This window comes from Ornithorhynchus anatinus, chromosome 3, assembly GCF_004115215.2.
Source record: "Ornithorhynchus anatinus isolate Pmale09 chromosome 3, mOrnAna1.pri.v4, whole genome shotgun sequence".
Lineage (NCBI taxonomy): Eukaryota > Metazoa > Chordata > Mammalia > Monotremata > Ornithorhynchidae > Ornithorhynchus > Ornithorhynchus anatinus.
In genome coordinates, this window is record NC_041730.1 from 98,379,550 (window position 1) to 98,403,983 (window position 24,434).

Genomic DNA, 24,434 nt, shown 5'->3' on the forward strand with positions numbered 1-24,434 from the left:
AAGTTAAGTGAATTGTCCAAGGTCATGCAGTAGACAAGAGGCAGAACCAGGATTAGAACTCCCAGGCCCGTGCTCTATCCACTAGACCACCCTGCTTCTCAATCATATGTACTGAATGCTTAATGTGTGCAGAGCACTGAGCTAATTAATCCCTTGAGAGATTCCCTACCCAACAACAAGCTTCCAGACCAAGAAACCCAGGTCTCTGTAACCTAAGGATCTTTTGCTCTGAGAAAAGACATGATAACAAAACCTCCACTTGGCTCTTGGTGCCTCCCTCAGTGACTGTTTCTGATCTCTGGGTTTAGGGTGTGAGTCCGATTTCAGTTTTGAAGCCGATGTATTTGTTGAACATCAGAAGACAACATAGTGACCTGTTTCAGACAGACTCTCATGGGGTTTACAGAGAGTCTTTTTGAGAGATGGGCACCCAGACACCAGGAAGAGTTCATCTTAAGTGCTATCTACAGTGTTCTGTACATTGTAAGTGCTCAATAAATATCACTGAATGAATGAATCTTAACTCAGTGACCCCAGTGAAAAAGGAAAACTGCTGAGGCCCTTTCATTATCATCTGAGAGGTGACAGCAATCAGAAGGCAATAAAAAAGAAAGCTCCATTTATCAAATAGTTTGACATAAAAGAAAATACTCCATCAGAGCCATATCAGAGGGACAAATATTAGACATTTTTCTTGGGTTAATTGCTAGCGACCTCAAAACAACTCTGAGGTGTTTTGTTTGTTTTTTCCAGCTGTTACCCAACTTTTGTTCTCTAAAATCTCTAGCATTAAAATGACAGTCTTTCCAAAGATATTCTTCTATACTAAAAGGGGCCCCGGCCCTGTGCTTTGAGCTTCCAAAGTCGAGGGATACTTCCCCCGACCCCCAAAAAATGGCTGTCTGTGGCAGCTCTGGATTTAGGACGACTGGAGCCGTCAACACTGGATATCATTACACCCCTCTCTGTAACCTTTCTGAAACCCATCTCAAACAATCACTAGTGAATGAGGGTCTCCAGAGGTCTGAATTCAAAAAAAGACCTCTCCCCAAATTTGAAGCAAAAGGTTATGGAGGTAAAATGTTGGCAGGTAAAATGTGTCAGAAAAGCCTGCTGGGCTCTATTTGAGTTGATCCGCTTCATTAAAGTCATTAAGAAGCAGCATGGCTCAGTGGAAAGAGCACGGGCTTTGGAGTCAGAGGTCATGGGTTCGAATCCCGACTCGGCCACTTGTCAGCTGTGTGACTTTGGGCAAGTCACTTAACTTCTCGGTGCCTCAGTTACCTCATCTGTAAAATGGGGATGAAGACTGTGACCCCCCACGTGGGACAACCTGATTCCCCTGTGTCTACCCGAGCGCTTAGAACAGTGCTCGTCACACAGTAAGCGCTTAACAAATACCAACATTATTATTATTATTAAAGTCACAAGAACCTACGGGAACTCCCTCAAAAGATGTTGACATTTACCAGGATATTATTTGGGTTGACAATCAGCCAGTTTTAATATGTCTTAATGGTATTTGTTAAGAGCTTGCTATGTGTTAAGCACTATTCTAAGCATTGGGGTGGATACAAGCTAGATACATCTCCTCCAAAAAGCCTTCCCCGACTAAGCCCTCCTCTGCTCTTCTCCCACTCCCTTCTGCGTCACTCTGACTTATTCCCTTCTTTCATTCTCCCTCCCATTCCCACAGCACATATGTATATATCTGTTATTCATTTACATATATTAATGTCTGTCTCCTCCTCTAGCCTGTGAGCTCCTTGTGGGCAGAGAATGTATCTTTTTGTTGATATATTGTACTCATTCATTCATTCAATCATATTTATTTATTTATTGAGCGCTTACTGTGTGCAAAGCACTACACTAAACACTTGGGAGAATACAGTACTATAACAAATAGACACATTCCATGCCCACTCCTAAGTGCTTAGTACAGTGCTTGGCACAGAGTAAGTGTTCAATAAATACAATTGAATGATCGAATGAATGAATACAAGGTAATCAGGTCAAGTACAGTCCTTGTCCCACATGGGGCTCATAGATAGTCTAAGTAGGAAGGAGAAGAGGAATTGAATCCCCATTTTACAGTCGAGGGAACGGAGGAACAGAGAAGCTAAGTGACTTGGCCAAAGTCACACAGAAGGCAAATGGTGGAGCTTCCAGGCCTGCGTTCTTTCCACTAGACCACGCTGCTTCTCCGCCAGTATTGCTGTAGCCCTTTACCATTCATCATTTATTAAGCGAATCTATCCCAACATCTTTAGATCGCTGTAACAATCTCCTGTTAATAGGTGATAAAGGGGAAGTTCAGGTAAACTAAGTTCCCTGAAGCCATTTCTGGAAGGTCATGTTTCTTCAGCCACTGCATCATCTCCAACATCTGCCCCATTCTTTGCATTCCCAAGGTGCACACGGCCCATTGATCCATCACCATCATCTCTCTGGGGTACCCCTTTTCTCTGGACCACTGTGATAACCATCTATCTTTCACCAATTGTACTTCTAGCTTCCCCAGCTAATCCACCAACACTTGCTTTTCTCTTTTGCATCCACCCCCAAAATCCACCTCTCGGCCAGAACAATCAGCAGCTCTTCACCGCTAAGGAATTCCCCATTCGAAGGCCTAAGTAGGTACGAGGGAAGGTCTGAAGAACATAGCAACAACATTTATGCTCAGAGGTTAACTGCTTACTAATCTTCATCTATGAGATTTCATGACATCTTCCTAGTCTTGACTTTAGGCTTAAATAAGTCAAAGTCCATATCACAGAAAGGACCTCTACCTATGAATTCTTCATTGTACCTAAACTGTCATTAGAGCTGAATGAGTAGTAATATTCCTGTTATTATTAGTGATAAATGATGTCATTAGCAAGTCTACAATGAAGTCAAAAAGAGGTCGTGTGTGCGTGTGTGTTCTGTGTTCTCTGCCCAGATTGCTTCTTCTTGGAGAGAAATGGCAGTGGATTCCTGTGAAAACAAGTGTTTCCTAAGGCCTCCATTGTAGCTTGTTTAGGCCACTGAAGAAAAGCAAGTTCCCTGTGGAGTTCAAGCAAGAAGGATTCATGTTTTCTGAGTCCCAAGCTCCAGGAAGCAGAAATCTTACTGGCTTTCTTGAGGGGAGGGTTATTCAATCAATCGTGTTTCTTGAGTGCTTACTGTGTGCAGAGCACTGTACTAAGTGCTTGGGAGACAATGAAGTTATTTTCAACATGTCAGGTTCAAAAGTGTGGTCTTGAAGGAAATGATGCAGACAGCAATCCGGTGTGATACATGAAGGCAGAACGAAATCATCTTCCTCAGGAGATAGGACATCTGATCAATGATATTCAGGGGAAATTGTGTTGATTGCTGGATCAATCAAACATATGGAAACAAAAACATGTTATCAGCCAATTTTCAAAGACAGATTCATCCAGTACCTAAGAAATTGAATATCCAAAAGTGATCATGCCAGCTCAGATTAGATTTCTCCCTTTACCTTCTCCAGACTGTCACAACCTTGGGAACTTCTTTTAACAGCTTGAGGCGACAGTCAACACGTTGGCTTCTGTGGGTCCGATCTATGGGAAATGCAGAGCAGCAGAAAAATAACAAGCTAAATCGGAGGCAGAGGGACATTTTCGCTACCAGAACCATTCTTTCAGGCTCTCTCTTTTCTCTCTCTCTCTCTCTCTTCAAACACTCACATGATCTTCCAAGGTTTAGTTCCTTAAAGGCAGAAATTCAAGAGATCCTGAGGACTCCGAAAACCCATTTGAAATGACTCTTTGATGCCATGGCAGAAAGGCCAACAAAGGAAAGTGGAGGCTGTTCTAATTACACCGAATCTTATGCTCAGTTCTCTAGGGCTTAGATCGGCCAGACACACAATGGTTAAACAAGCAGTCCATTTATGGGAGCGAGATTTACAAATGACTTTCGGTGGTTTGACATGTTACCCAAATCCTTGGAGGAGGAAATTATTTCAGCTTTGTCTCTGGTATTTAGATTTATGAGGGTATAGATCCATTTAAACTAGCTGGCCCTGACAAGGAAAATCACCCCGGTCCTAAGTACAGTTTAGCATTTGCCATCTATCACGTGCCAATTCTGCCTTCAAACCTCCACCATGTCAGGCTAAGGGCATCGACAACATCCAAACAGGATAGGAGAAAACATGTTTTACTTACCCTGTAGACATAGGAAAACCTATAGAGCACGGGCCTGGGAGTCAGAAGGCCATGAGTTCTATTCCCAGCTCTGCCACTTGCTGTTGTGTGACCTTGGGACAGTCACTTCACTTCTCTGGGCCTCAGTTACCTCATCTGTAAAATGGGGAGTAAGACTGTGAGCCCACATGGGACAGGGACTGTGTCCAACCTGATTTGTTTGTATCCATCCCAGCGCTTAGTGCAGTGCCTGGTACATAGTAAAGTGCTTAACAAATACCATGATTATTATTAATTATTATTATTAAACCTTGTGATGTACCCCACACATACTCTCCACTGGCTCCAACATTTTGGCAGAGTGATACTGGTAAGAAAATCCTTTCCCACACACCCCACCTGGGCTGACATTATGCATTCAAAAATGAATGGATCTTGGTAACAACTCTGACCACTTGTTTGTATCAGATTTTAAAAGTGTTAAAGAGATTCCCCCCCAATCAATCTGTTCAATCATCAATCAGTGGTATTTATTAAGCATTCAACTATGTGCAGCACACTGCAAGAATTACTTGGGAGAGTACCGAACAAAAGAGTTGGCAGATACATCCCCTGCCCAAGATGAGTTTACAGTCTACAGGAGGAGACAGATGTAGACTATAAACAAATGATTTGTGATATATAATTTAAAGATTATGTACATAAGCGCTATGGGGGTGAGGGAGGGGAAAATGTAAAATGCCCAAAAGTCCAAATGCATAAAGAGAAAGGAGAGGGACTTAGGTAAAAGAGGGCTTAATCAGGAACGACTTCTCGGAGAAGAAATGACCCCTCCCCCACCAGCAAAGAGATAACCAAAAAGGCAATCGAACTAGGGAAGCAACCTGATTTTTTAAATGGATGATGCAGACGTCAGTGACTTATTTGCACTGCATTCACAGAAATCATTGTTCTACGAGAACCTCATTGAATTTCAGCAATCCAGTACATCTTTGAAAAATGCCAGTTTTAGAAGTTAGACTTTCTCCACTCTAAGTTAAAAATATTAGGAAGAAAAAGTCTTGCTTCAATTTTCAAGAAAGTGAAAGAATGTATAACTATGATTGAGGAAGGATTCCCTAATGGGGAGAGGAGTTCAAAGGTTTCCTAGGGGTTCAGAATCAACAATCAATCAATCGGTCGGTTGCATTTTTGGAGTGCTGACTGCATGCACAGCACTGTATTAAGGCCTTGGGAGAGTACAACCGGGTGAATCGACACATTCCCTGCCCTCAAGGAGCTTACAGTCAAAAGAAGGAGATGGTCAGCAGGGAATTTGTCTGCTTATTGTTATATTGCACTCTCCCAAGCGCTTAGTACAGTGGCCTACACACAGTAAGTGCTCAATAAATATGATTGAATGAATGAATGAATGAAGAATGAATGCATGAAAGGAAATTATGGATATGTAAATAAGTGCTGTGGGTTTGAGGGTGGAATGAATATCAAGTGCTTAAAAGGGTACAAAACCAAGGGCAAGGGAAATGAAGAAGGGAGAGGAAATAGGGTAAATGAAGGCTTAGATGGGGAAGGCCTGTTGGAGGAGATGTGATTTCAATAAGACTTTGTCCGTGAGGAGAGTAATGGTCTGTTGTCTACGAAGGGGAAGGGAGTTCCAGGCCAGAAAGAGTTATCATGCTCCTACATACTTTAAGAAGTAAACACTGCTGTTGGAGCTGAATTGGACAAATTCTTCACCATGATAGTTGAAAAATCACTACCACGGTCAGCAGAACAAGTTTCTACGCCTGCAGCCTCCTATAAAGACTCATAACCATAGTATAGCTCCACATGCATTTAATATTGAGAAATTATCCCTTGAATTACTTCAGTAATAATGTTGGTATTTGTTAAGCACTTATTATGTGCAGAGCACTGTTCTAAGCGCTGGGGTAGACACAAGGGAATCAGGTTGTCCCACGAGGGGCTCACAGTCTTAATCCCCATTTAACAGATGACGTAACAGGCACCGAGAAGTTAAGTAACTTGCCCAAAGTCACACAGCTGACAAGTAGCAGAGCCGGAATTCGAACCCATGATCTCTGACTCCAAAGCCCATGCTCTTTCCACTGAGCCACGCTGCATTCAGTAAAGATAAAATAATAGTTTAGTGACTTTTATCATTAGCGTATACAACACAAAATTCCTGGGTGCCTACTGTGGGCAGAGAACTGGATGGGGAAATATTGCACTTGGGAATCATATTGCTCTTTCTTGCTGTTCCATCTCAGTGTTTCACCGGCTCCTCCTCTCCTCCCACCCTCTAACTGTGGGGTGCCTCGAGGCTAAGTTCTGGGTCCTATTCTCCATCTACACCCACTCCTTTGGGGAACTAATCGGTCCCATGGCTTCCATCACCTTCTCTACACAGATGATTCCCAAATCTATCACTCCCACCCCTTCCTCTCTCTCCCTTCGTAACCTCATATTTCCTCCCATATTCAGGACATCTCTACACAGATGGCCCGGTGAAACCTCAAATTTAAACAAGATAATCAGGTCGGACACCGTCCCTGTCCCACATGGGGCTCTCAATCTAAGTAGGAGGGAGGACGGGTATGGAATCCCCATTTTACAAATGGGGGAAACTGCAGCATGGAGAAGTTAAGTGACTTGCCCAAGATCACACGGCAGACAGTTGGCAGAGCTGGGACTAAAACCCAGGCCCATGCTCTTTCCACTAAGCCTCACTGCTCCTCATGTACCTATACATATCCTATGCTGTGTTGTGCCCAGTATCTGTAATTTATTTTATTGCCTGCCCTCTATATTAAATTGTAAGCTCCTTAAGGTTAGGGAGCATATCTACTATTATCATACTGTATTGTTCTCTCCCACTGTTTAGTATGGTGCTGTAAACAAAGTAAGCAGTCAACAAATACCATTGACTGATTAACTGATCGATGTGGAAAACAATCAAGACAGAAAAAGGAGGGTGAGAGGATCTGCAGTATTTGCAGAACCAGAAGGCCTCCTGTTCATTACCTCATAGGCTTAAACGCAAAAGAGGTCAATGACTTCTAACCCTCTTTGTAGGATTTGCCTGTCCAGTATTAAAAGACAAAGACCCAAGATACCCAAAATGTTTTGGATGAGTAATGAGACATGGCTGAAACTTTAATTTCCTATAAACCACACCTCATCTCTTCCCTAGCTCCAAAAATGAGAAATCTTGGGGAGAAACATGCTACGGTATGTATAAGGACCAGCATGTCCTAGTGGGAAGTGCACAGCCCTGGGAGTCAGAAGAGATGGGTTCTAATTCCAGCTCCACCACGTGCCTGTTGTATGATGTTGGTCAAGTCACTTACTCCCACTGGGCCTCAGTTATCTCAAATAGAAAATGGGAATTTGATACCTATTCTACTTTCTATTTAGATTGTGATCCCCGTGTGGGACACGAACTCTGTATGATGTGATTATCTTGTATCTTCCCCAGGATTTAGAACTGTGCTTGACATACAATAAGTACCTAACACTTAACAAATATCACCTTTATTATTCATTTTATTATCATAAATAATTATTGTTATACATTTGGGAAAACAGCATTGTCTTCTCTGGCCTTGCTATTGGATAGGTGGGGATATGAGGGCAAGATGAGGAAGAAAGAGGAATGGTTCAGCAGGAAAAGGGGATCTGTGCTTTCTACAATTTAAAAGAAATGTTTTTTCCAGGAATGACTGTTCTTATACCCTTCATCCTCACAACTTCACCACTTCCTCTCGTTCAACGTTTGTTTCCCTATTTCTTGAAACTGGGACTACCGCCATCCCTATTATCTTCTGATTTAGCTTGATGCACCCCTCACCATCTCCCTTCCCTTTTTTGATAATAATAATAATAATAATGATAGTGATGGTATTTGTTAAGCACTTACTATGGGCCAAGCACTGTTCTGAGCACTGGGGTTGATACGAGGTGATCAGGTTGTCCTACTTGGGGCTCACAGTCTTAATCCCCATTTTACAGATGAGGTAACTGAGGCATAGAGAAGTTAAGTCGCTTGCCCAAGGTCACACAGCAGACAAGTGGCAGAGCCGGGATTAGAACCCATCTCCTCTGACTCCCAAGCCCGTGTGCTTTCCACTCAGCCACGCTGCTCCTAAATTACAATGCCCCAGCATAGATTACACTTGGCACCCGCAACCGGTCATATGATGAAATGGTATCAAATGATTCACTTCCTCTTTAAAAGGTCACTCTCAACTTGTGTCTTCTTATCAATTAATTAATCATTCGTACCTACTGAGCACTTACTCTGTGCAGAGCCATGTATGAAGCGCTTAGGAGACAACACTGTATCAGAGTTGATAGACACAGTCCATGCCCACAGTGAGTTTACAGTCTAGAGGGTAATTTAGACCGTAAGGGCAACCTTAGATTATAAAACATCAGTATTCCTCTGGTCTCCAAAACATTAAAGAGAAGATGAAGCATGTGAAGAGAAAAGAAAATAGCTTGTTCCCTTAAACTGATTTTAATCTGATTTAAACTCAAAATAGCAACTTGTTTTGACCAATGACTTTGGTAAATATGGCATGGAATTTTAAAGATTATATTTACAACCTCAAGCGGCTTATAATGTAGGGAGATTTAAGAGCCACATACCCATTTTGAGGGAAATCATTTCACAGAAGATGAATGTTAAATGGTTTGTAGGCATATTTCCTGGGCATTGTTTTGGGTATGCATTAGCATTTAAAGAGTGACAAATATGTTTCATTTCTGGGTGCTCCGACCAAAAAAAATTTTGCTTGTATTTCTGCAACCAAACCAATTATTATTGTTTTTGTTGAACGGAAATTTATTTTGTGTTTTGTGACAGAGCAAGTAATTCAAGCTATTTTGAGGCTGTGCATCAGCATGATTTCTGTGGCTATCCAGGCAAAAAAGATAGTCCAGATAGCTTTGTGGATAAAGGAATGATATTTCAGTTTTGAAACAATAATTCAGTTCTTGCAACTTGAGATGAAGTGAACTCTGTGGCCTCACCTCTGTCTCTTCCACTGAAGTCCTTACTAATACTGCACATAACAAGGCATAATTTTACATAACTAGCAGAATCCACCGCAAGCCGGGATAAAAAGCATACCTGATTGAATATCACTATTTTGGAACTACTGCCTAATCATATTTTTTCAGGTTATTTGAACAAAATAATGTTTCTTTAATTATGTGAACTCATATTACTTGATATTTTAATGACATTTTAGATTATACTTCTGCTGCTTCTATTAGATCTGGTGGTATTAATAGGTTCTGGCAGAAAGTTATTTGATTTTGTTTTAAAAACCACTTATATTTTTCCCATCTCTTACAGAAGTAACTCTGGCACTCGATTTCTAGGAATTAGAGTTGTAGCTTTACCAGTGTTTGGCAAACTCATTAACTCCAATTTACTTACAAATAAGGATCCCCAAAATTGCTAGCCTGCAAGTGTCAGTTTATCAAGCTCAACCTCTAGGCCGTAAACTCGTTATGACCAGGGAAGCCTTCCCAGACTGAGCTCCCCTTTTCCCTCTGCTCCCTCTACCCCCCCTTCACCTCTCCGCAGCTAAACCCTCTACTTCCCCCTTTCCCTCTGCTCCTCCCCCTCTCCCATCCCACCCCCTCAGCACTGTACTCGTCCACTCAACTGTATATATCTCAACTGTATATATCTGCATTACCCTATTTATTTTGTTAATGAGATGTACATCACCCTGATTCTATTTATTTGCTATTGTTTTAATGAGATGTTCTTCCCCTTGATTCTATTTATTGCCATTGTTATTGCCTGATTAGACTGTAAGCCCGTCAAAGGGCAGGGACTGTCTCTATCTGTTACCGATTTGTACATTCCAAGCGCTTAGTACAGTGCTCTGCACATAGTAAGCGCTCAATAAATACTATTGAATGAATGAATGAATGTTATATTGTTATAGGGTATTGTCCCAAGTGCTCAGTACAGTGCTCTGCAAAAAGTCAACACTCAATAAATAAGATTGATTGAAAATCAGCCCTACTCTCCTATAGGAGATATGGGGAGACTAAGACTCAATGAGGCTGGCATTCTTTGCTATAGTGCGTTGCACAAAGTAAGCGCTCAATAAATACTATTGAATGAATGAATGACTGAATACTGACTGGACAGTATTGGGGAAGGGGCTACTAGCATGGTTTTGAAGGAAATTATTGCAGTGCAACCTGGGAAAGCACTAATAATAATGGTGGTATTTGTTAAGCGCTCACTCTGTGCCAAGCACTGTTCTAAGCGCTGGGGGGCGGTGGAAGGTGATCGGGTTGGCCCTAGACCTCCTGGAGAGTCAGTTGGCTTCCTGGGATCACTGGGATATCCATTAGAGCTTCAATGCCCTGACTGGTCCCTAACAGGAGAATCTGACTCAAGGCCTGGGTGTAGAAGCACAAATGATCGGAAGGTTGAAGCGGACCAGAACGAAACAAAAAGGCCAATCAATTTATTGAATTTATTTATTTATTGAATGCTTACTGTACCAAGCACTTGGGAGAATAGAATATAACAACAGGCACATTCCCTGCCCACAACAAGTTTCCAGTCTAGAGGACTGTAAGGCAAAACTCCTCCCAGCTGAACTCTAGCTAGTTCAGCCCCAAGGGTATTCTGCAGGCCCAAATGATCTCAATAGTTTGTGAGTTTAGAGGCAACCAACGTAAATCTCAGCTAGTCCCTGGTCAGACAGGGAATTCCATGTGCCCTGGGGACTTTCCACGATACATTTCTCCTCCAGATTAGACAGCAGTCATCTAGCTCCTTTGAAAAATACACTGTGGGTGAGGCTTTTTTTTTTTTTTTTTTACAAAGCCCTCGCTATACCCCATTGTTTTAAATGGGTCCTTATTAAGGAGGGTTCATTTCTGGCGACTGTCCCAGCCCTCCTGAAAACTGGCTGGAGCAGACAGTTGGGTGATCTATTGTGGATCTTGCCCATATTAGATAGCTTCATATTTCCAAACTGGAAACAAACCTCCTTTGATATGGTCCAAGCTCAGCTTTGATCATCAAGGCGTTCAGTGAAGCCCTATGGGTTTTCCAGCACATTGGAAGCTGATCCCGAAGAGCTGGGTCGTGTGTTTCCACTAGAGTTGCTCTGCGTTACCGTGTTCAAAGCTTCTGGGAGTGGGGAGACAAGAAGTCCACAATACCCCGTTTTGAGACGCTCCTTAAGGATTTAAATTATGGTATAGAGGTACTCTAAATGGAAATAAAATACTGATCTCTCTCTCGCTCCCTTTCTCTCCCTTTCTCTCTCTCTCTTTCTTTCTCCACCCCCACACAGACAAACACAGAAGGTTTATGATTGGATCAAGGTTAGGTTTCTTTCCAAGCATAAAAATGAGTTTAGGAGACTTCAGTTTCCTGTCTCCTAACATTCCTAACCACAAATATTTTGTATTCTAAGCTGGGAAAGCAAAGGGTTATTTAATAAATTAACACTTCACATACTTTTGGTTTAGCTTTTGGTTTGTAATAAACAAGATCGTTTTGTCCTCCATTATTTAGTTGCTGCAGAAACCGTGCAGCTCCCTATCTTATTTCCTTCATTTAATCTACAGATCTTCTGTTGTTATCACTGCTGCATTTTATGGTTTTACAATACTTTATTGAATTGCTGCACTGTAACTATTTCTGCCCCACTGAAAATAGTTCTTTATGAGTGAGCTTAAGCAAAGTCTGGAATGTCATAAGAGAAGCCCGGCAGCCCTTACAACATTTTACAAATTTCTCAAGGCCTGAGAAAGTCACAAAATATTCATACAATGAAATCCAGTCGTTGCCTGAAGGACAATTCACAACTTTTGATTAAAAGAGGAATTTAAATTCTTATTGCACACAGAGAAGAGTATTTTAAGTACAGAGATTTTTGAACATTAATTTTTGCCTATAATCTCCACAAGATAATACTGCTAATTTTGTCAGAGTAAAACACATTTCATGAAAAGCTCTAATTTTTTTGTGGTGTGTGTGTGTTTAAAAAAAAAACCTGTGTTAACCCTTGAATCTCCAAATTCCTCTGTCTCCTCATCACCTCTCTGCCGTTGATCTGAGCAGGGAATGTGCAATATTTCTCTCAGTTTAGATCTGAATAGCATGGAAGTGAAGAACAAGAAGGGAAATGACCTCTAATGATCACTTCTCTGGCACATAAATAGGGGGCAGAGGCTGTGTCTGTTTAGCCAAATCAAACATAATACTTATCTAGCCACCATCTTTGCTGTCATTTTATTACTGAGCTTTGCCTTTTCTTTGCAAAAGGAAGGGGCACAGTTTTCAAGGTCTCAGTTGATTTCAATAAAGCAAACTCTGATGAATTCTACAACCCAGTACAGTGGAGAACTAGGCAGAGGAACAACATAAATGCATGCCACGTGACTCATCTAAGCAATCTTGTTGAGAAACCAGAATTATCCAAGGGTATTTAGGGAAGAAACCTGCGGTGAGCAACTGTAATGTTAAGGGTATATCTAAGCATGGCATAACCCATAATCAGATTTTGCTGTGGAAGACAATAATAATCACAATAATAATAATAATGATAATAATAATTGTGATATCTGTTAAGTGCTCACTATGCATCAAGCATTGTACTAAGCGCTGGGATAGAAACAAGATATTCAGGTCCCACACGGGGCTCAGCACCTAATTAAGAGGGAGAACAGGGAGACTCTCCATTTTGTAGATGAGGACACTGAGACACAGAAAAGTTAAGCGACCTGCCCAAGATTGTACAGCAGTAAAGTGGGAGGGTCGGGATTAGAACCCACATCCTTTGATTCCCAGGTCTATGCTCTTTCCAGTGTTTTGAGAATCTGGCCCAGGCACTCTGTTAATAATAATGATAGTGGCATTTACTAAGTGCTTATTATGTGACGGCTACTGTTCTAATTGCAATACAATAAGTTTGGATACAGTCCTGGTCCTACATTGGGCCTCATAGTCCAAGGAGGAGGGGAAATAGTTATCCAATTCTCATTTTACAGATGGAGAACACACAGAGAAATTAAGTGACTTATCAAAGTTCACACACTGGGCAAATGATGGTCCTGCTATTAGAATTCAGGTGTATTGACTCCATATCCTGTACCCTATTCACTGGGCCATACTGCATCTGATGTCAATGTAAATAAAAATAAAAACAATGATGGTATTTGTTAAGTGCTTACTATGTGCCAAGCACTGTTCTAAGCACTGGGGTATATAGCGAGTAATCCAGTTGTCCTTCGTGGGGTTCACAGTCTTAATTTCCATTTTACAGATGAGGTAACTGAGGCCCAGAGAAGTTAAGTGGCTTGCCCAAGGTCACACAGCAGACAGGTGACAGAGCCAGGATTAGAACCCACGTCCTCTGACTCCCAAGCCTGTGCTCTTTCCCCTAAGCCATGCTGCTTCTCTGAGGCAATAAATAAATAAATAAACAATAAGGCAAATAAGGCAACATGTTGCTTTATTTGCAGAAAATGTTTCAGCTCCCTGCCTCTGGACCTCTATCCATCATGCAGCAATCCTGAGTATCTTAAGAATTGCTTTTGGAGATCAGGCAATAAAGTGTGTATGAAGGGCACATAGTTTGCAGCACCCTTGGCAGCAGCTGTCAATCAACCCTACCTCTAAACCAATCAGAAGGCTGGCACACGGATCCACTCTCACAGAAAAAATACCCCTCCTATTCCATCACAGTCATATATTTTAAGCTTTATTCTGCTGAAATGCCATGCAGGTTTAACAAGATGGTTAATGAAACAACTGTCATTTGTTTCACACAAATTGCACACAAATTCACACAAATCGCACACAAATTCCAGAAATTATCCTAACCCATCTTGAAACCTTCCCTGCTCCAGTGCTCTCAGAGACATTGGATAAATCTGACACCACCTAATCAGAGTGCACAAATGTATTACACTACCTAAGTCTGTTAGTCTATTGCCATCAGTTTGAACCGCTCCTCTCTATAGCAACATTTCAAATGTTAAAGCCACTTCAATTTAGTTTCTATTAATATTAGCTTTCAAACTGAGAGTTGGAGGACACATTGATCATTTAAAAAAGTCTCAGCTTGAGTGTATTCCTTCATTTTGGAAACAGAATATAAAAAGCAGATCTTTTCACTGGAAGGTACGGAAAGTGCTGATATCATCTGTGAAAAAGGCCATAGTTGGAAAAAAGGGTGTCTTTGTGTTTCCAGTTTCATATTGGTGTTGTCATATGTAGGATGTATATTCAAATGTGTTTGCATTTCCTTACTGAACATACATCAGAACTAAAGCCATATTGTTCCTTTCACAGTGAAACTGTTTATATAGGGATCGTTGTACCAAACAGTGCCTGTCTCTGCCATACGTTGCAAATGACTGTAGCATAAGACTAAAGCACTTGTGTACACAAACATGAATAAGTGTGTGAATATATATATGATCTAAAGGAGATGCGATTTAAACACAAACACCGTCATCATAGAGGCTATGGAAAAAATCATAGACTTTAGACAGATTGAGAACACTGAGATGATTTAGATGGCAGCATAAACCAGTTGGCAGAGTTAATAACCTACCCGACACAGTCCCTGTCTATACGGCCATGCATAAGAGGTCATGGGTTCTAATCCCGGATCTGCCACTTGTCAGCTGTGTGACTTTGGGCAAGTCACTTAGCTTCTCTGTGCCTTAGTTGTCTCATTTGGAAAATGGGGATTAAGACTGTGAGCCCCACGTGCGACAACCTGATTGCCTTGTGTCTACCCTAGTGCTAGAACAGTGCTTGGCACATAATAAGCACTTAACAAATATCATCACCATTTGCTAGAGGCTATTTCACCCCAACTCAGCATCCCTGGAATCTCTCTGTGAGTGCACATTAAAAATTAGTATTAGTACCTATAAATGGTATTTGTAAAGCACTTACTATGTGCTTTTAAATAAAAACAAAACAAAAAAATCCCACAAAGAACAAAAACACTTACTATATGCCAGGCATTGCACTAAGTGCTGGGGTAGACACAAACTAATCAGTTTGGACACAGTCTCTGTTCCATATAGGGCTCACAGTCTCAATCCCCAATTTACAGATGAGGTAAATGAGGCACAGAGAAGTTAAGGGACTTGTCCAAGGACACATATCAGGTAATTGGTGGGGCAGGAGTAGAACCCAGATCCTTCTGACTCCCAGGCCCCGTCTCTATCCACTAGGCCACCTGCTTCTCTAACAGCCAATCTGTTTAGCATATCATCTGGATAAACTGACTCTATAGCAGTGAGATGTTTTCTCCCACTTATTGATCCAACTGTGGATTGCAGACCAACAGAGAAGAGGTGAATCGAGGGCTGGCAATTATGTGATGAATTCAGGCAGCCTGTGGGGAAAGTCACTGGCAGTCATTCACGACCTGCAGTAAAGAGCAGTGTAGCCAAATGGAAGGAGCATGGGCCTGGAGGTTGGGAGACTTGGGTTCTAATCCAGAAACTACCACTGGCCTGCTGTGTGATCTTGGGCAAGTCACTCTACTTATCTTTGCCCCAATTTCCTCTGTAAAATGGGCCTAAATATCTGTTTTCCCTCTCTATAAACCTGATGTGGGACAGGGACTCTGTCCAATTTGCTGACATTGTACCAATCCCAGTGCTCAGTAAAATGCTTTGCACATAGTACACACTTAAGCACTCCAGTTATTATGATTATCATTATTATTATTCGATTGCATTTACTGAGCTTTGCTTTGTGCTGTACTACGCGCTAGGTTCAGTTCTAGCATTCCCACTGGCCTACTCTGTGATCATGGGAAAATCACTTAATCTCACTGGGCCCATTTCCTCATCTGTAAAATGGGAATAATATTGATTATGAGCACCGTGTGAGACGGACCTGTGTCTGATCTGATAACCTTGTATTCACCCCAGCTCTCAGCACCAAGTCAGTGCTTAATAAATGTCATAATTATTATTTTTATCCCCCATAACAGAGGTTTCATTTTGTATACCAAACTATCCTCAATCCTAAAATGTTTTGACCCTTTCTTGAATTTCTTTCACACAGTGAGTGGTAAACATAAGTAACTCTTTACCTCAGAATATTGGGCAGGTGGAAGAAAATCAATAGGTTCACGAGGCATTTGATAAATCCATGGATGAGTAGTCCTTAATCGGTTACTAGAGGGCAAATTAGGGCTGGGGGAATAGAGATTTTAAAAACTAGGGATGTTGGATAGTACAACATTATCCATGAAGATGGAAGTCAAAGAACAACTGTCACATTTTTAAGCATCTTGTTGCCATCATCAGAGACCAATTCCTGAGTTAGTTAGATGGACCCAGTAGTTCAGACCCAGTGTAGTAACATTGCCTATGGCCTTTGGGTCCAGAATTTCAGTGGGTGGATTTATGCTTCTCCAGCTTTGTTTTGTTTTGTCTTGTTTGTCCCAGTTATGAAGGGGGAAGGGAGTAGGACAGTCAGTTAAAGAGTATTGATTTTAATAGGGAAAATGAACTTGAAAATGGATGAGAAAGTAAAAGAAAGGGAAGAGGAATTGATGCCCCGGTAACCCACCTTCATTTCATCCTCTTCACCCCCACCTTCCCTAAGGAATTCATTCATTCATAATAATAATAATAATGTTGGTATTTAAGCGCTTACTATGTGCCGAGCACTGTTCTAAGCACTGGGGTAGATACAGGATAATCAGGGTGTCCCACGTGCGACTCACAGTCTTAATCCCCATTTTACAGATGAGGTAACTGAAACACCGAGAAGTTAAGTGACTTGACCAAAGTCACACAGCTGACAGGTGGCGGATCCGGGATTCAAACCCATGACCTCTGACTCCTAAACCCGTGCTCTTTCCACTGAGCCACGCTGCTTAGTAGTATTTATTGAGCGCTTACTATGTGCAGAGCACTGTACTAAGCGCTTGGAATGTACAATTCGGCAACAGATAGAGACAATCCCTGCCCAATAATGGGCTCACAGTCTAATCGTGGGAGACAGACGGACAAAAACAACGTAATCACGATAAATAGAATCAAGGGGATGTATACTTCATTAACAAAATAAATAGGATTTATATGATCAAGGTCAGTTTTAGGTCTGGTGGTTCCTGCACCTCAGAAGCTAAAATGTCTCCAGTTCTTCTCCAGTACCAGTACTTCTCCAGCCCTGCCTGATATCACCCCTTCTCTGCAATCTCTCGTTTCCTCCTGCCTTCGTGACAACTCAACTCGGATGTCCCTCCAACCCCTATAGTTTAACCTATCCAAAAACATATTATTTCCCTCCCCCTGTTTTTCCCATCACTGTAGATCACTTTAGACAACATCACTACATTAATGATAATAAATAATAACTGTGGTATTTGTTTAGCTCTTACTATGTGCCAGGTACTGTTCTAAGCGCTGGGGTAGGTCCAAGATAATTGGATTGGACATGGGCCCTGTCCCACATAAGACCATGAAGTCTTAATCTCCATTTCACAGAAGAGGGAACAGAGGTCCAGAGAAGTTAAGTGATTTGCCAAGGTCGCTCAGTAGACAAGTGGCGGAGCCGGGATTAGAAGCCTTGTCTTTCTGACTCCCAGACCCGTGCTCTATCCATTAGGCCAAGTTACTTCTCATGCCTGTAACTTTGGCATTAACCGTAACTCATCCCTCTCATTCAATCCACATATTCAATCTGTCACCAAATCCTGTCAGTTCTACCTTCACAACATCCCTAAAATCCACTCTTTCCTCTCCATCAAAACTGCTACCGTGGTGAATCAAACACTTATCATTTCCTACCTTGACTATTGCCTCAGCCTCCTCACTGACCTCCCTGCATCCTGTTTCTTCCTTCTCCAGCCCATATTTCATTCTGCTGCCCAGATCGTTTTTCTGAAAAACTATTCAATTCACTTGACCCCACTCCTCAAAAATCTCCAGTTGTTGCTTATCCACCTCTGCATCAGACAGAAACTCTTGACCAATAGCTTTAAAGCATTCAATCAGCCTTCTCCCTCTTTCCTTACATTGCTGATTTCCTACTACAGTCCAGTCCCCACACTTTACTCCTCTAATGCCAACGTACGCCCTGTCTCTCTCACCATCGACCCCTTGCCCTCATTCCCCCTCTGGCCTGGAACTCTCTCTCCCGCCTCATATATCTGACAGACCACTGCTCTCCCCTCCTTCAAAGCCTTACTAAAATCACATCTCCTCCAAGAGGCCTTCCCCAACTATGCCCTCATGTCCCTTATCTCCCTTGCTTGTGCCCCGCCCTCGCATTTGGTTACGTACCCTTTAAGCACTTGACATTCACCACTTCTTCAGACCCACGACACTTATGTACATGTCCATCATTTTAATTTTAATTTCTATCTACCACTTTGGACTGTAAGTTCCTTGTGGGCAGGGAACCGTGTCTACCAACCCTATCGTATTGTTCTCCCCCAAGTGCTTAAAACAGCGCTGTGCACACAGTAAGCACTCAACGAATGCAATCGATTACTCGATTGACTGATTGATCTGAGCCTTTCATTTACTTCTCGGGCTCCGTGCCCTTTTGCTCAAACAATGACCTGTCCTCAGCAGGCATTAGCGATGACTTTCTTGAAGACCTCACTATCTCCTTGCTTGTTCTTCTTTCCGTCTTTCTTGACCCCCACACCTAAATCCACGCTCCCTTCTTTCCACCCCCATATCTAGGGCTCCGGCTCCCCCTGAATCCTAAACCGGTGTATTGCATATCTCCCCGGCAGCAGCATCTCAGTGTTCCGCTTTTCCGATCTCAGATATTTGAGTGTTTCAAAGGTACCTTTTGTACTATCTAGCTGTAAACATTTGTACATTATCAGTGATGTTATTCCAGGAAGAAGACTAATAGGATGAGAGAAATTGACTCTCTTATGAGGGCCTGGGGGTGGTTATCTGAGTGTTTCCACCAGACCTAATATTGGGCAAGAGACCCTCCGCTGAGTAAATGGAAACATTTCTGGGTGAGCATCACTGACCGTTTGCATGGCTAGAGGTTTGTTGTGTTTCTGGGAGTGGATGGAATGGTAGGAGGTCAGAGCCAGCTGGCAGTGTGGGAACAGGCCAGGATTTTTTGTTAGAAGGGCTTTCAGTCTTATTTTAGAGGTTACAGTGTGGTTTGTTGATGGGGTTTTCTCAAACTACATTCTATGAGCCTTTGCGACATTCCCCTGATGGGCTGGCTGCTCTTTTTTTTAAGTGGTATTCGTTAAGTGCTTATTATGTGCCAGACATTGTACTAAGTCCTGGGGTAGATACAAGATACTGTGAGCCCCTCGTGCTTAGAACAGTGCTTGGCACATAGTAAGCGCTTAACAAATACCATAATTATTCACTCTACTTTTTTATCTTTAAGGCACTCAATCACCTTGCCCCCTCCTACCTCACCGCGTTGCTCTCCGACAACCCAGCCCACACACTTCACTCCTCTAATGTCAATTTACTCACTCTACCTCATTCTCATCTAGCTCACCACTGACCTCTCACTCTTGTCCTACCTCTGGCCTCGAACGTCTTCCCTCGACATACCCAAGAGTCATATCGAAGGCACATCTCTTCCAAGAGGTCTTCCCTAAGTCCTCATTTCCTATTTTTCCACTCCCTTCCATGTCACCTCGATCTGCTCTCCTTATTCACCCTCCCTCATTCCCAAGGGACTCATGTACATATCTGTAATTTATTAATCTGTATTAACGTCTGTCTCCCCTTCCAATCTGTAAGATCATTGTGGCAGGGACTATGCCTACCAAGTCTGTTATACTGTACTCTCCCAAGCACTTAATACAGTGCTCTGTACACAGTAAGTGTTCAATAAATACGATTGATTGATTTACTAATAAACAAATACCTCAAATTCATTCTCCCTCTGGCCTAGAACTTTCTCCCCCTTCATATACGATAAATCACCATTCTCTCCTCCTTCAAAGCCTTACTAAAATCCCATCTCCTCCAAGAGACCTTTCCCAACTAAGCCCTCATTTCTCCTACTCTCTCTCCCTTCTGCTTCATCCTTGCACCTGCACTCCACCCTCAGCTCCACAAAACTTATGTACAAATGCATAATTTATTTTAATATCTGTCTTCCTCTCTAGACTGTAAGCTCCTTGTGGGAAGGGACTGTGTCTGCCTACTCTGTTGTATTGTACACTCCCAAGCACATACTAAGCACTCAATAAATACTACTGATTGATTCATCAGTCATGTTAATCTGGAAAAATAAAATCCAAGAGGACTTGGGTTCTAAGCCCAGCTCCACCACTTACCTGCTGTGTGACCTTGGGCAAACCACTTAACCTCTCTGTCCCTCAGTTCCCTCATCTGCAGAAGGGGAGGCAATACCCATTCTCCCTTCTACTTAGACTGAGCCTCATGTAGGATTCGACTCTCTTGCATCCACCCCAGCACTTAGCACAGTGCCCGGCGCAGAGCAAGCTTTTAACAAATACTAGAATATAACAATAAGGTGGCCTCCCAGGTGCCAGTGACTCCTCCGTCATACCGTGATAGTAGATTTCAACTCATGAAATCTTCTGAGATGGATGGAACATTGGCCTGACCCAGAAATGGCAATGCTTATGCCTATATTTAGTAATAATAGCAATCATATTTATTGGCTACCTACAGTCCTCTGAATGGAGTATGTGCTCAGTAAATACTAATGGTAGATCAATTGATCCATCGCACCAACCAAGTACTTGGTGAAAGTAAAATAGAAGCATAAGACACATTACCTAAGCTCAAGGAATTTATATTCTAATGAGGGAGAAAGACCCCAAAAGACTTGTAGATAAAGGAATCCGAATAAAGAACTGAATGTGTACAATGGAATATACATTTACACACCAGCGATGAGTATGAATATAAATAAATACAGGCACTGGTAAGGAAGCTAACACTCAACTGTAAGCTTGCCAAGCTGAGGAGCTCTCCAAAAATTAGTGTCAAGGAAGATGAGCCGATGTAATATTCATTCAGTGGTATTTATTGAGCACTGACTACTAATAATAATAACACTGTTGGTATTTGTTAAGCGCTTACTATGTGCAAAGCACTATTCTAAGCACTGGGGTAGACACAGCATAATCAGGTTGTCCCAGGTGAGGCTCACAGTCTTAATCCCCATTTTACAGATAAAGTAACTGAGGCACAGAGAAGTTAAGTGACTTGCCCATAGTCACTCAGCTGACAAGTTAGAGCCGGGATTCGAACCCATGACCTCTGACTCCCAAGCCCGTGCTCTTTCCACTGAGCCACGCTGCAGAGCACTGCACTAAACACTCAGGAGAGTACAATATTACAATAAACAACACATTCCCTGCCCACAAGGAGCTTACAGTCTAGAGATGGTTATAGGCAATTAATGGGGTGGAGAGTGGAAGTCACTCAGTACCCATAGTCACCAGGCCCCCATGAGTATAGAACAGCAGACCTGAATGACAATAAGGGTGAAACTATTAGGATAATTGCACTCCAATGTGCATTTCCCTCCCTCCAAAGAGCTCATAATTTTCGAGCTAAATAGGCAGCACATGACTTTCCCAGGAGAATCACCCAAGGGGCCAGGCTCACTCTTTTCAATTTCCTACAAGACTCTACGCATGCATAGGCATTTCTACCCATGGTAAGATTCCTAGGACTTTCCCCCTATTTACCGACATGCCCTGTGAAGACACTAATCTCAGTAAGGAATGGTTCTAGAGGAATCCCTTTGACATGCCTGTCCTGGACAGACAGTCGGGACTAGAAGCATCGTGGCTTAATGAAAGGAGCACGATTGCAGTCTGAAGACCTGGGTTTAATCCTGGTCCTGCCATTTGACTGCTGTGTGACCTTGGGCAAGTCACTTATCTTCTCTGGGCCTCAGTTTCCTCATCCATAAAATGGGGTTTCAAGATCTGTTCTCCCTCCTCCTGTGAACGCTGTGTGGGACAGGAATTGTGATTTTATTGTATCTATCCCAGCATTTGGCATATAGTAAACTCTTTACCCGCTCTCAGGGCCACACCTGGAGAGTTTCCAGTACTCTGTCAGTCTCAGCTATGGGAGGGAGAGTGGAGCAGAGGCCTACCCATTCCATTCCTAGCTTGGCCAGTGGATAGTGAGTGGAAGGCAATCTGCTACAAGTCAAAACTCACCTGTCCTGGGCGGCAGTGGGATGGGAGAGATATGAGGGTGGAGACTCAAGTCTACTGCGTGGAAGGCAGCAATGGTAAACCACTTCTTTATTTTTACCAGGAAAACTATGGATCCACTACCAGAATATTTTCAGATGGAGAGCGGGGCATTCCGGGAGAGATGTGTCCGTGGTGCCGCTATGGGTCGGCGATGACTCCACGGCATAAGACGACAAGAGCTTTACAAATACCGCAGTTGTTATTTTCACTGAAGAAGAGAGCTAGATTGGAGGTCTAGATTGCTGGCAGGCCATTAAGATACACCACATGTTTGTCTTTCATCGTAAAAGGAATGTGCAAAGCCCCATGAATAAGTAGTGTCCTCTGCCAGCAGGAAAATCTGGATTTTTCCTCCACTCCTACTCCAGATGAGCTAAGATCAATCAATCAATAGTATCTATTGAGCATTTACTGTGTGCAGAGCTCGGTACTAAGCACCTGGGAGAGTACAATACAATACTTCATTCTGCTGCCCGGATTACCGTTCTACAGAAACGCTTTAGGCATGTCACCCCCCTGCTCAAAAATCTCCATCAATAAATACGACTGAATGAATGAGACACGTTCCTTGTCCACAAGGAACTTAGATTCTAGAGGCTCTCCCTGCATCTGCCTTACTAGATACAAAAATTAAGGTACCAGATATTAGGCGTGGTAAATTTCTTTGCTTGTTAAATTCTTATTTGATAGTACTACAAGAAAATAAGAGCCAAAAGACAACTTGGATTCTGAGATACAGCTGTATAACAATAACAGTGTGGTCCAAGATAAAGATAATAGAGGGACAGTTATACAGTTAGATTTCTCTTGGGCTACTTCATAGTTTAATTCCCACTTCTCAGAGCATTCCTGGGAGACAAAAGCATCCTGAATCAGGGAAACAGCTTAGTGGAAAGAGCATGGGCCTGGGAGCCTGAGAATCTGGGTTCTAATCCCTCCTCCACCACTTCAAACAATCAATGGTATTTTTTGAATATTTACTGGGAGAGTACAATAGAACAGAGTTGGTAGTCAGGTTCCCCGCCCACAGTGAACTTACAGTCTCAAGGGGGAGACAGACATTAATAGAAATAAATTACAGGCATGTGCAAAAGGGCTGGGACCCTAACTTCTCTATGTCTTGGATCTCATCTGCAAAATGGGGGTGAATCCTCCTCCCTCAGACTTAGATCATGAGCCCTGTGTGAGACAAGGACTGTGTTCAACCTGATTATCTTGAATCTATCCCAGAGTTTAGTACAGTGTCTGGCACATAGTAAGTGCTTAACAAGTACCATTAAAAAAAAATCTGTCCCTAGTTAATAGGAGGGACATCTAAGGACCCCAAACAATTTATAAGAGAGCCAGGGCTAGAAACCAAATCACCTGGCTCCAGGCTAGTACTCGGTTTAGTTGGCCATACTTGCTCTCAAGTTTATTCACAACCAGACCCAGGCTGGAGTTCTGACCTCCAACATTTACCCTGGAGATCCTTGAGACCGGGGTGGGGCGGGGCAATTTGGGCTCATCAGGTCAAATGAGAATGCTCCCAGTGCAGGAAAAAGAAAGAGTTTGGGCAAGGAGCAACAGTTGTTTGACGGGAATGCAGTCTTCACAGAGACTTGGCCTAAAAGTCAGGAATGCGCAATAGGATCCCAGCCTGTATTTCTCCCCTATATTGTTGCAGGAGAGAACCAGAGGAACTCAAAACTGGAACTAAGAATAGGATTTTTCTTACAATGTCAACAATTACTTTGTTATTAAAGAAAAATTGGGGAGGGAGGCAGCAGATGGCTGGGTCTAATGTGGGTGCAGGGAGGGAAAAGAGCTGTCCAGGGCAGGATAGACATTGTTCAAGGACAGTTTGTGTGTGAAAATATAACCCCTATAAATCTGCCAGAGCCAACGGGCCTTAAGATGAACAACCTCCAGAAACACAAACCTCCTAGGGCCGTGCTTGCTCTAGGCTTATTTAAGATCCGTACCCTGTTTGTCTTGGGCTTCAGACTTTTTTGGGGATAAAAAAGAAATAACTGGATAGGGGGCTATCGATCCCATCCCTCCTTTG

At 42.5% G+C, this 24,434-nt stretch overlaps 1 non-coding gene across 1 annotated transcript; it reads left to right on the top strand.

Annotated features, from left to right (window-relative positions):
* Positions 1 to 22,200: 22,200 nt before the first annotated feature.
* On the top strand, positions 22,201 to 22,338 carry LOC114810371. Its single transcript, XR_003758071.1, has one exon. It is a non-coding gene; the product is annotated as a small nucleolar RNA SNORA7 (small nucleolar RNA).
* Positions 22,339 to 24,434: the final 2,096 nt, after the last annotated feature.